This window comes from Saimiri boliviensis, chromosome 5 (assembly GCF_048565385.1).
Source record: "Saimiri boliviensis isolate mSaiBol1 chromosome 5, mSaiBol1.pri, whole genome shotgun sequence".
Lineage (NCBI taxonomy): Eukaryota > Metazoa > Chordata > Mammalia > Primates > Cebidae > Saimiri > Saimiri boliviensis.
In genome coordinates this window covers 117,107,235-117,123,422 of record NC_133453.1, presented here as the reverse complement: position 1 = coordinate 117,123,422, position 16,188 = coordinate 117,107,235, and the positions used below count along the sequence as shown (strand labels likewise).

General features: G+C 41.3%; 1 pseudogene; it reads left to right on the top strand.

Annotated features, from left to right (window-relative positions):
• The first annotated feature begins 9,366 nt into the window (after positions 1 to 9,366).
• Positions 9,367 to 10,314, top strand: LOC101045063 (rRNA-processing protein FCF1 homolog; annotated as a pseudogene).
• Positions 10,315 to 16,188: the final 5,874 nt, after the last annotated feature.

The following is a 16,188-nucleotide window of genomic DNA, read 5'->3' as shown; positions in this document are numbered from 1 at the left end:
GAGAGAGAAGCAGGAACTGTAGAGAGTGCTCAATATTCTCTTCTTGCTTAGCAATAATCCCTGGGTATTCACAGCCCTGATCCTACTTATCAAACAAATTGAGATTTGCACTCTGGAACTTTTCTGTTAGCAGTGTCTAGTTTGAAAGGGTGTCGTGCTCCACTGTTATAAATGTGTCCTGTTGTTTGTGTCTGGAAGACAGGCTGGAATGCGAGAGACGGATTGGGGAGGTGGGCAAATGGAAGAGCCACATGGCCGAGATTGGCACATCCCATTCCTCAGGTCATGATCAACGCCTGATACTCTGCACACATGATCTCATTTTACCTCCTGGTGTAGTCTAGATCGCACTATGGTACTCCAGCTTGGACAACAAGAGCAAGATTCTATCTCAAAAAAAAAAAAAAAAAAAAAAAAAAAAAAAAAAAAAAACGAAGAAGAAAAGAAAAGTAGAAGAGTTGCCATTTCTGGAGTGTATGCCTGATACTCTGCACACATGATCTCACTCTACCTACCATTTTAGATAGAGGTTTAGCAACCAGCCAAAGTTGCACAGTAAAGCCAAGTCCAGCCCTCCCCTCATCCCCACAGAGTCTCTTGTTTATCATCAGTGTAGGAAGGGTCCTCATCTGTAAAGTCAGGGGACTGGACTTGATGCTGGTTGCCTTTAGGGAACCGTGTAATTTATCACCTGAGCAGGACACTTGTGAGAATGAGAGGGAGCACTAACAGGACAGCTGTTGGGACAGCAGGTGCAAACCTGGACCAGAGGTCAGCCTAGCCAAGTGACCTTTCCTGTCTAATACCCCAAGCTTCTGAGACCCAAGCAGGACTGTTTTCGGCTTCCATGACATTCATGAACATCATCCAGTGTAGCCATAAGGGAAGATCTGGAGGAAGAAAGACAGTGAGAAAACTTGAAAGGCTGAGTCCTTGGGGACAATGCCTAGGACCAAAGGGGAACACTGCCTCAGCGATTGTGTTCCAGGTTATGAGTGTGTCATTTATCACTTTATTGCTCCCCTTCTCCCAATCTATCCTTCATTGCGCCGTTTGTGATACTGGAGTTAAATCTTGCAAACATTTTTTTTTTTTGCCAACTGGCACGATGCTAAGCTTTGCCAGTAGAGGGTACTAGAGGCACACTGCAGGGGGAGGGCTTCGCTGCTGGTTTCCCTGTGCTCTGCTTCCTTCTTGCTCCCGCGGGGTTCGGGACACCCACTGCAGCCTCCCTCAAGGATTTGCAGTGGTAACCCCTGTGTGCAGCTTTCCAATGTTTCTTCCGGCATGTCGCCCGGCTTCCAGTGGGTTCAAAAGCACCCCTTTTGATCCCACCAGATCGCCCAGCCAGTTTTTCAGAAAGTTCAGCAGCATTTCCTCCAGGCAGCTTCCTGGAAAGTGTTGCTGTCACCCCAGGGGGGCAGTGTTTCTTGTTGGACAGTCTCCACCTGTCACTTGGGAAAGCTTCATCCCCCAGTGGGGACAGCCCCACACTCTCCCGCAAAGTCTGATTCTCATCCTTGGTGGTGGGGGTTGGGGAGCAGGTGGGGTGTCCCAAATTTATCTTCTCCTGGGGCACTCCACTTAGCCTTAAGTTAGTGCCTGCCTGCTGTATCTGCCACCTCTGTAAAGTTCTCCTTTTACCCTCAGCAGCCAACACCCTGATACTACACTCCCCTCTTACTGGCTAATAATTCTTAACTTTCCCATTGAAAATCCTGCATGGTTTCTGTCTCTTGTCTGGATGCGGACTGATAAAGTTTTCTTTCGTCTTTCAACGTCTATCTACTTTTGACTTTCTTTTTGTATTTGTCCTGCTTATCAAGGGCCTTGTTTGTAGAAATGCATCAAGAAATAAATTCTTTCTTTCCGCCAAATGCAGGAGCCATGAATCAGTGTGCTAAGTGGTTTCAGATGGGCGACCCTGAAAGTGTGCAGAGCTGAGCAATGTGTATGGTTCCCCCAAAGTCATTGTCCCTAGGTCTTCAAGTTCCCAGGGTTCAAAACACCATCTTGATTATGCCACTGGGCAGTAAGAGGTGGGCAAGTCACCTCCCCTCTCTAGGCCTCAGAATCTCCTTTTGTAAAATGAGAGGTTAGGACAAGGTCATCACTAACAAATCCTCCAGCTGTAAAAGTCTGAAATTCCATAGCTGGATGTATGTTCCAGAAACATCTGTGCTTTCTCATCATCCACACATGTTTAACCATCAGTCTGGCATTTAGCTGAGTTGTTTCTTAGCCTAGTGAAAGCATTATTTCCAATAAATGTACAGCTACCTCTTGGAAGGCCAACACAGCTTGCTGTATTAGTCATTTACCCTCTAGTGAGAATGAGTGCAGAAAGATCATCTGATCCAATACCTCACCTTTGCAGAGGAGGCAGTGGAGACCCAGAATTGACTTGCCCAAGGCTGCAGGGTTAATCATGACAAAACCAGGATTAGAACCCAGGTGGCCTGTGTCCCCATTCAGTTTCTCACAGCATATTGCTTTTGCACCAACGTTTAAATTCTCTGTCATTTCTTTTCTTGATATTATATTTTAATGGCAGTGGGAAGAGAAGCTACTGTACTTTTTGGATGGAGTGGGGGATGTTCATCGTTCATAGGCGAAAAATACAAGGAGATTTTGAAGGAAAAATTAGGGATTCTGAAGACATGCTATTCTTCTGGCCAATGGTGAATGCAAATTAGCTCCATACATTTCCTTAAACCAAAGCACTTCAAGGATATTTTTGTTAAGGCCAAATCTCTTACATGTCTGGTAGACTACGCAAGCTCTTCACTTGTCTTTTGTTTGATCTAATCCAACGGTTCTCAATTGTGGCCAACTTTGTCCCCCAAAGGACATTTGACAATATCTGAAGCATTTTTGATTGTCACAACTGGGGAGGGAGCCTGTTGGCATTTAGCAAGTAGAAGCCGAAGATGCTTATAAACGTCCTAAAACCCGCAGGACATCCTCCTACCACAAAGAGTTATCTGATCCAAAATGTCCATAGTGCCAAGGTTGAGAAACCCTGATCTAACCAAACATGTTTCTTAAAATCATAGAATTGCAGAGTCAGAGACCACTCCCATCCAGCTCAGTTATAACCTCTGCCTGCCTCTGACCAAGGGTCAGTCAGCTTCTGCTTGATCCCCTTGGAGAGGGGCGGAGACCTTTGAGTTCTAGAGACTATTGGAGGATGTGGTACCATTCTGGTTACCCTCAGGTTCCTATGATGAGAAGTTTTCGTTACCACTCTTCTTTTTAAAACTATGCAAATAATATTGTAATAATGATACCTCAAATTAAAGAGGAAAAAATTCATTATAAATTCTGCCATCATTCCAAAAACAGAACTGTTTCAATATTTCCGTGTTACATGCTAGATGTTGCTGTATTCACACCTGATTTTTCTAAAACCACAACCTGATTTTTGTTTGACATTTTAACATAAGCATTTTTAAGGTTATAACAACTGCTCATGATTGAGGGCTATGAAAATGAGAAATGCCTCTTGTTGTAGTGGTGCCTTCCCCGACTGTTTGACACTTACGTTGTTGATTTCTCTGTTGTTGTAGGGAATACCACTCCAACAATTATCATGCATCATGCTTGTCCTGTGTTTCCAATGCTTTTTTCCCCTCAGTATAGGCCTCCCAAGTAGGGTTATCAATTTGAAGGATAACTTTCCTCTCTTGCCAGAAGAGGCCATTGCTAAAACCTCCGTGGCAGAAGCAGGTAGACACCGTTGCACCGAGTCAGTCCCCTGAGCATTCTAGGTACCACTAGGAAGTTGGCAAAGGGTTTTCTGGTAAAATCTCTGAAGCATTTCTGGTGCCTTTAATTCTGAAACCAGCACCTTCACTAACATCCATAGAGTATGTCTTTCACATTTATGACCAGTTGAAGACAGGGATGTTGTCATTTCGTCAAAGGGCATTCTAGCCTTGCAGCAGGCCCGTGGCTGCACCTAACCTCTTAAGCAACTGTATCAGTAGCTGATCCTGGAGAGAGAAAGATGCAGTCTCCTTAATCAGTGATGCACAGAACTTCACGAGCATCTGATTCACCTGGGAGGCTTTTTAGATATACAGTTGGCCTCACACAGTGGCTCACACGTGTAATCCCAGCACTTTGGGAGGCCGAAGCAGGTGGATCACCTGAGGTTGGGAGTTTGAGACCAGCCTGACCAACATGGAGAAACCCCATCTCTACTAAAAATACAAAATTAGCAAGGCGTGGTGGCACATGCCTGTAATCCCAGCTACTCGGGAGGCTGATGTAGGAGAATCTCTTGAACCTGGGAGGCGGAGGTTGTGGTGAGCCAAGATCATGCCATTGCACTCCAGTGTGAGCAACAAGAGCGAAACTCTGTCTCAAAAACAAACCCCCCAAAACAAAAAAAGCACACAGTTGCCCAGGCCCAACCCAGACCTACTGAGTCAGCATCTCTAGGACTGGAGCACAGGCACTGATACTTTTTAGCGAGCTGATTTCAATCCCTGGGCCTGAGACCCACAAAGTTTTGAGAACCACTCTTCTAAATAATCCCTGTTCCATGAGGAACATCTGGAATGAAACACCCTCACTTGGAATTTCTGTTTCCTTTTGGCTTTCAGAAGCAAGTCCCTCAGTCTAGACCTTTGAATTAACCAGCAGGGCACAGATTGGCTGCAGAGTTAGATGTCAATCTCTGTCTTGACCATGAGGAGATCAAAGTATCTCCCCAAAAGAAAAATAAGTTGACAGCTAACATGTCATGTCATACTGGGGATTCAGGAACAACAAAGCAAGCTGGGGGCTTGGTGAAGTTTGGTGGGTAGCTGGGGGCTTCTGACTGCCGACAGGGCTGTGTCTCCTGACCTGGGTGTTGGTTAGTGGGTGTTTAGGCTGTAGGAATTTCTTAAGCTGTATATTTATATTTCATTCTTTTCTGTACATATTTTATATTTTACAGTAAAAAAAAAGTTTAAAAACTTTGACTTGCCATTTTCAAATCATGGATATAAAGATTGTCAATAAAGTTAGCTATACTCAGCAACTGATTATAGCTAACTTTATTGATCGTACATCTCAAAAGAGCTAGAAAGGAACAATTTTAATATTTCTAGCATAATGATAAATATTTAAGGTAATGGATATCCCAGTTACCCTGATCTGACTATATGAATGTATCAAATTATCACATGTACCCCCAAAATATGTACATCTAATAGGTATCAATAAAAAAATAAAAACCTTTACCTTATTAAAAAAGATTGTAAAGCATCATAGCTTCACTGTATGTGCTAGAATTATAATTAATTACTAAGAAATTCCAACCACACAAAACAATATATATATGTTATATATACACATATGCAGATGTGTATATAGCATCCGCAATATATATATATTATATATATATGCATATACAGATGTGTATATAACATACGCAATATATATATGTTATATATACACATACGCAGAGTATGTGTATGTGTGTATAGCTTGTTATGCATTGCTATACTTGCATCAGTTGCAGCCCTTACAGATCCTTAGGGATCTTTGCTCCCTGTCATGTAACACTGCCTCCTCTGAGTAATAGCTGTTTGGAAACAGATGAGCCTCTGAATGCTATGAAGAGATAAGGTGGGATAATCAGATGCCCTGTCTGGGGAATCTAGACTAAGAAATGTCCAGAAAATGAGCCCATGACTAGTAGAAGCTAAGTCTGGAAGACTATGGTGTAGAGGGAAGCCAAGATGCACCATGGAAATCTGAAATTACAATGAAATAGACATGAGAGAAATAGAGAAGCTAGAAAGAAGAACACGTGGCCCAGGACGGAAACCAGGGGACTCTCCAGTCCCTAAAGCATCCACTGTTGCTGGTAACATTACAATTAATTTTTTTACAATAATTTCCTTTTTCCTAGAGTAAATTGAGTGTGTCTCTGGTTGTTGTAACAAAATATTTCAGTGTTACACTATGATCTCAATTAACTGTGTATATGTACATATGGTATATACATACATATATACACTCATATATCTCTACATATGCATACATAAATATACATATACATACACACACACACACACACACACACACATATATATATATATATATATATATATATATATATATATATAAACAGAAACATTTTTTAATTTCCTTAGGTAAAAGACTTGTAGGGAAAATACCAGACTGTTAACAGGGGTTATTACTATTTCAGGTTGTAGCATACTTGGTGATATTAATTTTCTTCCTATACACTATTCTGTATTTTCTAAATCTAGAGGAATAATGTGATACTTTTATGCTCAGTTAACAAAATTTTAAAGCTATCCTTTTATAGTGCTCTCTGCCCTGCTCTTGGACACAGATGATCAGTCTCCCTGTCTTCAAGGTGTTTAGGATCAGAAACCAGCAGCCTAGCCATGTTCATATGCCTTGGGATGGATTCTGGGAAGACAGCAGTAGCAGTGGAGTTTTAAAAGTCCCACATATAACAATCAGGATGGCAAAATTAAAAACCTAGGAACTATATCAACAACAAAACTGAGTGAAAAGCTATGTTCACAAACTCCAAAATATGAGTAGGAAAGGACAAACCACTGTCAGCTACAAGCCCTGCTTGCTATGAGCATTTGTGCAGAAAGAAGACAAGGGGCCTCTGATGGCCCTGGCAACAGGAGAACTCCAAAGACCCCACAGGTACTCACTCAATACCCAGCACACCCCTCTGACCACAGTGGCTGAAACTAGAAGGGTGCTCTGCAGAATCCAATTAATGGGTGAGAACCCAGCGCCCTCAGTAAGATCTAAGAACACTGGTGCAGGGTGAGTCCTGGGAACTCATAACCAAACGAAATATGCCCTGAGAAGAAGCTGCTGTGGGTAGAATTCAAATTAAGCAAGACAAGGACAATAGAGGCAAAGGAAGGAAAATGTCCAAGGAAAATAATTAGGGGAGGCAGGTACCACAAAGTAGAAGACGATGTTTTTGATTCCTTCACAAAAATAACAGAAGAAGGCGAGTAGGGCTGTGAAAAGATGGCCCATGCACCCTCCCGAAAAGTAATAAAAGTCATTTCCCTTCAAAATGAGCAACAGAAAAGGATTGCCAAAGAATACATACAAAGTCATTGTAAGAAAACCCACACACACCAAGAACAGAATAATGTCCCTACACAAATGATGAAAGAAGACTAAAAAGATATGCCCACAAACTGTGTAAAACAGCACCCTAATATTTCAAATGTGCTAAAAGCATTTTAAAGGATAGAGAGGACCACGTTAAAATAAATTAGAAAAGCTTGGAAATGAGCCACTGGAGAAAAGGAAGATTTGAAAACGGGGCGGGGGAGGGTAGCATTCAGAAAAGAATTAGAAGTAAAAGACAAAACAGGAAATAAAAACTAAACTAGAATGAACACAAGGCTGACAAATGACAGTGGATGATGCCTTAAGACAAACAGAAGATGAAAAATAGAAAATTTTAAATGTCAAGAAGAAGCAGAAATTTTTAAGTGTTCAATAAAATATAATAGATACAGAAAATTGGAAAAAAGATCCAACCTATGTGTAAGAGGAGTTCACGAAGAAGGCAACCAAAGAAATGGAACAGGACTAATGCCAAAATCCATAAATAAAAAAAAATCCTGAAATTAAAGAACGAAAGACTTAAAGCACATATTGAAAGAACACAGCACATACCTAGAAAAATTGACCCAAAATGGCCACACTGAGACAGGGAATAATAAAACTATTGAACTTTAAAAGAAAAAAAAAATTCAGTGGGAATTCGGACAAAAAGATAGTCTCATCCCTAAGGGAAGGAAAATCAGATTGTCATCAGAGTTCAACAGCAACACTCTATGGACTTCTATATTCAGTGAACTAACCTTTGAGTTTAAGAAAGACCACAGCAATCATTGTTACTAAGGAAGAACAGAGGCAATGTTATTCTTGTGGTTCTTTTCTCAGGAATTTGTCAGAAAATTACTTCAAACAACCAAAAGGGCTGTTTGACTAAAGAGACATCAAGGTGAGGACTGATGGTAAATATTAAATATATGTTTACTCTGGATCTAAAATAAAGGAAGTTTTTAATGGAGATGGTATTGTATGTAATGATTATATACCCTGACAATGTAGATACAATATGATCATTAAAAAAGGAAAAGGCATAAAAAATAAAATAAATGTGATAATTTTCTTAGAGTTATTAACTGAAAAGAAAAGGATATTACTTAGATCAATGCTGAAGTATAGACAAAAAGAAGGTGTAGAAAGACTCAACTAGCTCGTTTCAGTATTTTTGATGAGGGAACCAACTGACAAGAAGAGAGCTTAAAGAAGCCAGCGAAGATGGAGTATGATATGAGAATATTAGTCATAGTAACCTTCAGAACAAAAATGCAAACTTTCCTAAAAATGAAAAGATACATTAACAAAAGAGAGCAAACAAAATAGACCACGTAGTGAAAGACTCTTGAAATATACACACATGCAGGCAGTGGGACAGAGCTGGCTCACAGCTCATGAGATTTCAGATTGGTTAATAAAGCAAAACCCAATGCTATGAAATCATAAAGGAGATTCACTTAAAACAAAGAAATTCAGAAAAGTTTAAATAAAAGGTTAGACAAGGAAATAACAGGCAACTACAAATAAAAAATTTAAGATTGTTATTTTAATACTTAACAAAGTAGAATTCACATAAAAAACATTGAAAGAAACCTAAACTGTTGTGCTGAAGTCTACAATTCGGTTGAGGTTATTAATATTCACACACCCAATCAGCAGTTTTTTTTTTTGTTTGTTTTACAAAGAAGAAGCTATCAAAGATGAAAGGAGAAGTAAACCTACACGCCATACTAGGGGGACTTTCTTATAACACCCTCAGTAAAAGAAATCAATAAAAATTGGTGATAATATAGAAGACCTATACAGAAGAATCCATAAGATAAATCTAAAGATCTATATCAAATTCTGAAGCCTGTTAATAGGGAATATACATGTAGCTTTCACAGTAATTGATCATATCTTGGGACTCAAAGAAAACTTCAGTACATTCTAGGAAACTAAAATTATATAGAAACAACATTTTTTGGCCACAGTGCAATAAAACTAGAAATGTAAAACAAAGCAAAGGCTCTTATACTTGGAAATTTAGAAAGAGAAAAAGATCTACCCGTTAAGTACTTTTTTGAGTCAAAAGAGAAATATAAAACAAAATTACAGAATCTTAAAAAAATAATTAAAATGTATTAGACGCTATGGAATCAGGTAAAGTAGTTATCAGAAAGAAATTGATAGCATTACATTATCTCTATCAATGAAAATAAAAACATACAAATAAATGAATTAAAGGAGAAGTGTGGCGTGACCATGGGGAAGCAAAAGAACCCAAGGAAGTATGCGATCGTGAAGCGAATGTGTAGTCTCAGAGATCAGAGGCTTAAAGAAAAAAGTAGATTAAAACCTAAAAAGAAAGAGCCGGGCGTGGTGGCTCAAGCCTGTAATCCCAGCACTTTGGGAGGCCGAGGTGGGTAGATCACGAGGTCAAGAGATCGAGACCAACCTGGTCAACATGGTGAAACCCCGTCTCTACTAAAAATACAAAAAAATCAGCTGGGCATGGTGGCGCTTGCCTGTAATCCCAGCTACTCAGGAGGCTGAGGCAGGAGAATTGCCTGAACCCAGGAGGCAGAGGTTGCAGTGAGCCGAGATCGCGCCATTGCACTCCAGCCTGGGTAACAAGAGCGAAACTCTGTCTCAAAAAAAAAAAAAAAAAAAAAAAAAACTAAAAAGAAAGAAAAGAAGGATCCCAGCGCGTTAAAGGAAAGAGAAGTTCCCCAATATCCTTCTCGCTTATTTTTCCAATATAATACACAGTTGGGCCCACCTTACCACATCCTTGTTGATACCAACTTTATCAACTTTTCCGTAAAAGCCAAACTGGACTTAGTGCAGTCAATGATGGACTGTCTGTATGCCAAGTGTATTCCTTGTATAATTGATTGTGTAATGGCTGAAATTGAGAAATTGGGGCAGAAGTATCGAGTGGCTCTAAGGATCGCCAAGAATCCAAGATTTGAACAATTACCATGTACACACAAAGGAACCTATGCAGATGACTGCTTATTACAGAGAGTAACTCAGCATAAATGTTACATTGTGGCCACAGTTGACGGGACCTTAAAAGAAGAATTCGTAAGATTCCTGGAGTTCCTATCATGTACATTTCTAACCATAGGTACAACATTGAACAGATGCCAGATGATTATGGAGCCCCTCGATTATAATTCTTACAAGACACAGTTCCTCTCTGCTTTTCTTCATCGAATTTTCTCTTGTTGTCAGTCCATTATACATACAATAGCATGAATTATTATTCTGTTGACCTATTTGCTCTATTGTGAGCTGAGAATGGTTAAATATGCTCACTCTTTTTTTTTTTTTTTTTTTTTTTTTTTTTTGAGATGAAGTTGCCCGGGCTAGAGTGCAATGGTGCAGTCTTGGCTCACTGCAACCCCTGCTTCCCAGGTTCAAGCAATTCTCCTCAGAATTGCTGCCTCAGCCTCCCAAATAGCTGGGATTACAGGCACTTGCCACCATGACCAGCTAATTTTATTTATTTATTTTTTGTATTTATAGTAGAGACCAATACTTTCTTTTTTTCCTCAGGATGGAGTCTCACTCTGTCACCCAGGCTGGAGTGCAATGGCATGATCTTGGCTCCCTGCAACCTCCACATCCTGGGTTCGATCAATTCTCCTACCTCAGCCCACCGAGTAGCTGGGATTACAGGCATCCGCCACCATGCCCAGCTAACTTTTCTATTTTTAGTACAGAAAAATACATTTTGGCCTCCCAAGATGCTAGGATTGGAGGCGTGAGCCACCACGCCTGGCCTTCACTTTTTGATGCTGTTTTGAAATGGATATTTTGTCTCATAAAAATTTTAGGACAGGCATGGTGGGTGGCTCATGCCTGTAGTCCCAGCACTTTGGGAGGCCGAGGTGTGTGGATCACCTGAAGTCAGGAGTTCAAGACCAGCCTGGACAACATGGCAACACCCCCATCTCTATTAAAAATGCAAAAAATAATTAGCCAGATATGGTGTCGTGTGCCTGTAATCCCAGCTACTGGGGAGGCTGAGGTGGGAGAATCGCTTGAATCCAGGAGGTGGAGGGTGCAGTGAGCCAAGACTGCACCACTGCATTCCAGCCTGGATGACAGAGTAAGACTGTCTCAAAAAAAAAAAAAGGAAAGAAAGAAAAATTAATGATTGTCAACGGGTACAAAATCTCAGACAGGAAGAATATGTTTTATACTTTTTTTGAATTCTGTTGTACAGTTTAATGCATATACTTAATAATAGAATATTATACGTTTTAAAATTGATGTTCTTATCACAGAAATATACTTGAGGTATTGGATATGTTAACTAGCTTGATTTAATTATTCCACATTATATCTACAATTTATGACATTACTTTGTAACCCATAAATTTATACAATTTTAAATTGTCAATTTACAATAAAAGTCATTGCAGCTCTTTAGAAAAAAATACATACATAAATAAATGAATTAAAGACCAACTCAAAAATCTAGATAAAGGGGCCAGGCACGGTGGCTCATGCCTATAATCCCAGCACTTTGGGAGGCTGAGGTGGACGGATCACAAGGTCAGGAGTTTGAGACCAGCCTGGCCAACATGGTGAAATCCCTTCTCTACAAAAAATACAAAAATTAGCCATGTGTGGTGGCGGGTTCCTATAAGCACAGCTACTCGGGAAGCTGAGGCAGGAGAATTGTTTGAACCTGGGAGGCAGAGGTTGCAGTGAGCTGAGATCGCACCATTGCACTCTGGCCTGGGTGACAGGGTGAGACTCTTATCTCAAAAACAAACAAACAAACAAACAAACAAACAAACAAACAAAAAACCAAAAAACCTAGAAAAAGGAAAAAAGGTAAACCAAAAAAAAAGCAGGAGAAAGAATTCCTACATTTATCTTTTAAAGAGCAAATTAATGTTAGAAAACAACACAAACCACAGTAGCTTTTAAAATTTATTTTATTTTATTTTATTTTATTTTAGACAGTCTCATTCTGTCACCCAGGCTCAAGTGTGGTGGCATGATCTGGGCTCACTGCAAGCTCCACTCCTTGGGTTCAAGAAATTCTCATGCCTCAGCCTCCCAAGTAGCTGGGATTATAGGCATGGAACACTACACCAGGCTAATTTTTGTAGTTTTAGAAGAGATGGGGTTTTACCGTGTACGCCAGGCTGTTTTCAAACTCCTGACCTCAAGTAATCTGCCGGCCTTGGCATCCCAAAGTGCTGGAATTACAGGCATGAGCCACCGTGCCTGGCCAACAGTAGCTTTATTTATTTATTTATTTATTTATTTATTTATTTATTTAGAGACAGAGTTTCACTCTGTCACCCAAGCTGGAGTGCAGTGGTGCAATTTCAGCTCACCACAACCTCTGCCTCCCGGGTTCAAGCAATTCTTGTGCCTCAGCCACCCAAGTGGCTGGGACTACAGGTGTGCACCACCACATATAGCTAATTTTTATATTTTTAGTAGAAACAAGGTTTTGCCATGTTGGCTAGCCTGGTCTCGAACACCCGATCCCACCATCTCTCTGCCTCCCAAAGTGCTGGGATTACAAGCATGAACTACCATGCCCAGCCAGTGGTAGCATTTGAAAGATGCAGACTGAAACATCTGAAACATTTTCAGATGAAGTGACACAGTGTCTGGACTGGGCTGGGACCCAGGTGGTAGGTAAGTGAGAGAACTGGCCATGAGTGGGCGATTCCTGAACCTGGGTGAAGGCACGTGAATGTTCATTAGCCGATTCTTTCATGTTTGCATATGCTTAAAAATGTGTCTTTGAAAAGCTAAACAATTTAAAAATGAACTTGGGTGAAAGGACTATATGAATAATAAATATATAAAACATTGGTGAATAATCATTAGAGTGAATGTGTGGAGGGAACCTGGGGATGAGAAAATTTATTTAGACAAGGGAACCAAGAAGAATGTCATTGTCTTCCAGTAAGAGTGATCATCTGGTTATGGTCACACGGTCCTGTCTCCTGTCTCTGTCTCCACGTGATGGTCTACTTCCTTGTGGTGCCAGAGAACTGGATGGGTGTTTTGACTGTGCCTGGTGGAAGCTGCCTATATGGTGAGCCACCTGCTTCAGATCAGAAAAAGCACAGGCTCTGGATCAGATGGGCTCCATGCCCACCTCTGCCACAACTCCATTGTGACCTTGACCACATACCTCCGTGTCTTTCTAATCTGTGAAACTGTGGCACTGGACTGGATGATTATTGAGGTTCTCTTACATCCTGCAGCAGGGTGAAGAGTGAATGCAGGGACCCACTCTCTCTCCACTCGCTCCCCACTCCTTCAGACTTTTCTGCAAGTCCAGTTTGAGGCACCTCAACTTTCCAGATCAGGGCGATCATCCAGGCAATGATTGAGGAATCTCCCTTATGAAATCTCAGCTGCTTACTCATCATGAGGCTGAGTCCCAAGCACCAAGAGAGCATTGACCTAGGCTTCAGATCCGCTGTTTAAGAAGATAATGCATTTTAGGAAACTATCATTTTTAACTGGTTCGAACAGAAGAAGTCTTGTATCAAGGAGACCTCTCAGTCATCTGAAAAGATTCCCAGTATGCCTCCCCACTCCCCAGGCCCCCGTCTCTGATGGTGTAGGATAAATGGCTAATCCTTTCTCAGGATGAGGTAGGTTCTGCTCATGGACTTCTTGCTTGTTTCAGTTTGATACCTTCGATGCCATTGCCACTTACACCTTTTCAAAATGTGAGAAAGGGGTAATTTCATATCTGAATATCAACTAACAGCAAAAAGGCTCAGAACAAGGGTGTCTGTATTCAAAAAATAATACCGTGCTAATGAACAACACCACAGAGAGTGCAGTAACTCTGATTTTTAATGGAATTTGGAAGAGGGGCTCATTAGAGATTCAAAGCTTGTGACTCAATTTAATTAAAATTTGAGCTAGTAGAGCTTGGAGAAACCAGCCCAACGAATGAGATTTAAAAGAGAGGGAGGGGAGAAAAAGGCAGGATATTGACACGAATAAAGGAGACCTTAATGAAAGGATTAATGATGACAATAACAATAAAAATTGTTTCATCCTCACTTTGTGTCTGCAGTTGGACAAAGTCCTTTGTGAAGCAGCACCAGGCTAGGGCTGGTTTTTGTGACCCAAAGGCAAGGAAATGCCGGGACTGTACAGGAATTTCCTGTACATCCATCATCTAGATGCTGTCCGCATTCAATGTTTTGGGGCCTGACTTAATTGAATCATGTCCTCCATGTGGTAGGTACGGACTCACCTGCCTCATTTAAGAGAAGATTCTTCTAAAGGCCTGAATGATGATTCAGATGTCCCTGCCCCAATAGTAATTTGGACAATAACAGCAAGAAGGTCCAATAAAATTCTCTTTAATCCCTAGTGGTTACTTGAATGACTTTGGGGGGGAAGATTAAAGAGTCAAGTACTTTTTAAATTACACTTTTATTCTCTCTGTTTCTCCCCAAGCCTGTGCTGCTTCTGCACAGTGGGTCACCCAGCTCTGCACGGGGGCAGCTGAAATGATAGACAAAACCACTGCATAGTTCTGAATTTATTTCTTTGGCTGTGTACCATCCTCTCTTTTAGGTCTTGGAATCTCAGGGACCATATTAGTTTGCTCTCATGGCCATAGCCAACTACCAAGGCCTGGGTGGCTTAACCAACAGAAGTTTACCTTTTTCCAGTTCCAGAGGCTGGATGTCTGAGGACACGTTGTCAGGAGGGTTGTTTCTCCTGACGCCTCTCTCCTCCTTGTGTGTCTGTGTCCTAATCTCTGCTTATGAGGACACCAGTTGTATTGAATTAGAGGGTACACTAATCACCTCTGTGAACTTAATTTCCCCTGTAAATACGCTTTCCCCAAATACAATCATATTCTGAGGTAGTGGGGGTTAAGATTTCAAAATGCAAATTTTGAGAGGACACTATTGAGCCCATAACAGAGACTAAAAAGCTAATGTTAGCAGCACATTTACTCTTTACCTGGAACAAATCATCATCACAGTGTTGCATATTTTATACCCCCTTTTCTTTGAAGAGGTAGAGGCTGTAAGAGCCCAGAGAAAGAGGAGAGCTCACCCAGTTTGAAACAGACCAGATATGACGCATATCTTCCTGAGTTCCCCAAATTAGGATTCTGTTTAAGATAAACTTAATGCAGAGACTACAGTTAAGATTATAAATAAACTTTCATAAGCATTTAAACCTACACAATTAATTATGAATATCTTCTACAACTACAGCTGTAAGTAAACTTCTCGGCACTGCCTTTCATTACCACCAATCCCTCTGCACACAGCAAGCTGGCACCATCCCCTGACCTGAAGTGGCTTCAGTAGACTCTCTCTGCTTCTTGTGTCTGCTGCCATCTGTAGATTTGGCCCTGAGGTCCAGATGGGTGGGTCCTCAGAGCTGAGTGATGCCCACACCCACCCAAACCCTCTGCAGACAGCTGTGTGTCTCCTCCCTGCCCCTCCCAGGGCTCTGCAAGCCCCCACTTGGAAGCTTTCCAAGCTTGTGCTGTTTCTCTTCCTTTTTCCTTCTTCTCTTCCTCCGTCTCATCCTCCCTTCTCCCTGATCTGCTCCTTCTCTCTCACTTACAGTGGAAGTTAGCCTGTGTTTTCCTGGGGACATCTTCTCACAGAGATGAAAAGAACGGCCTCTGTTAAGGACTGAGTTGTGTCTCCCGACCCCAAGTCTCAGATGTTGGATTTCCAACCTCAGGACCTCAGAATGGAACTATATTTAGAGACAGGGTCTTTAAAGGGGTTTAAATGAGGCCATTAAGGCAGCCACTAGTGCAATCTGACTGGTGTCCTTATAAGAAAAGGAAATTGGGACACAAAAAGAGGCCCTGCCATGCATGCACAGAGGGCCGGCCCAGCAAGGGCGTTGGGGAGAGCGGGGAAGACAGCTGCTTGCAAGCCAAGGAGAGAGGCCTCAGAAGAAAGCAACCTGGCAATACTTTCATTTTGGACTTTCAGCCTCCAGAACTGAGAGGAAGTGACTTCCTGCCGTCTCAGCCACCCCGTCTGTGATGTTTTGTTATGACACCCTGAGCTGACTGTCCCAGTCTCT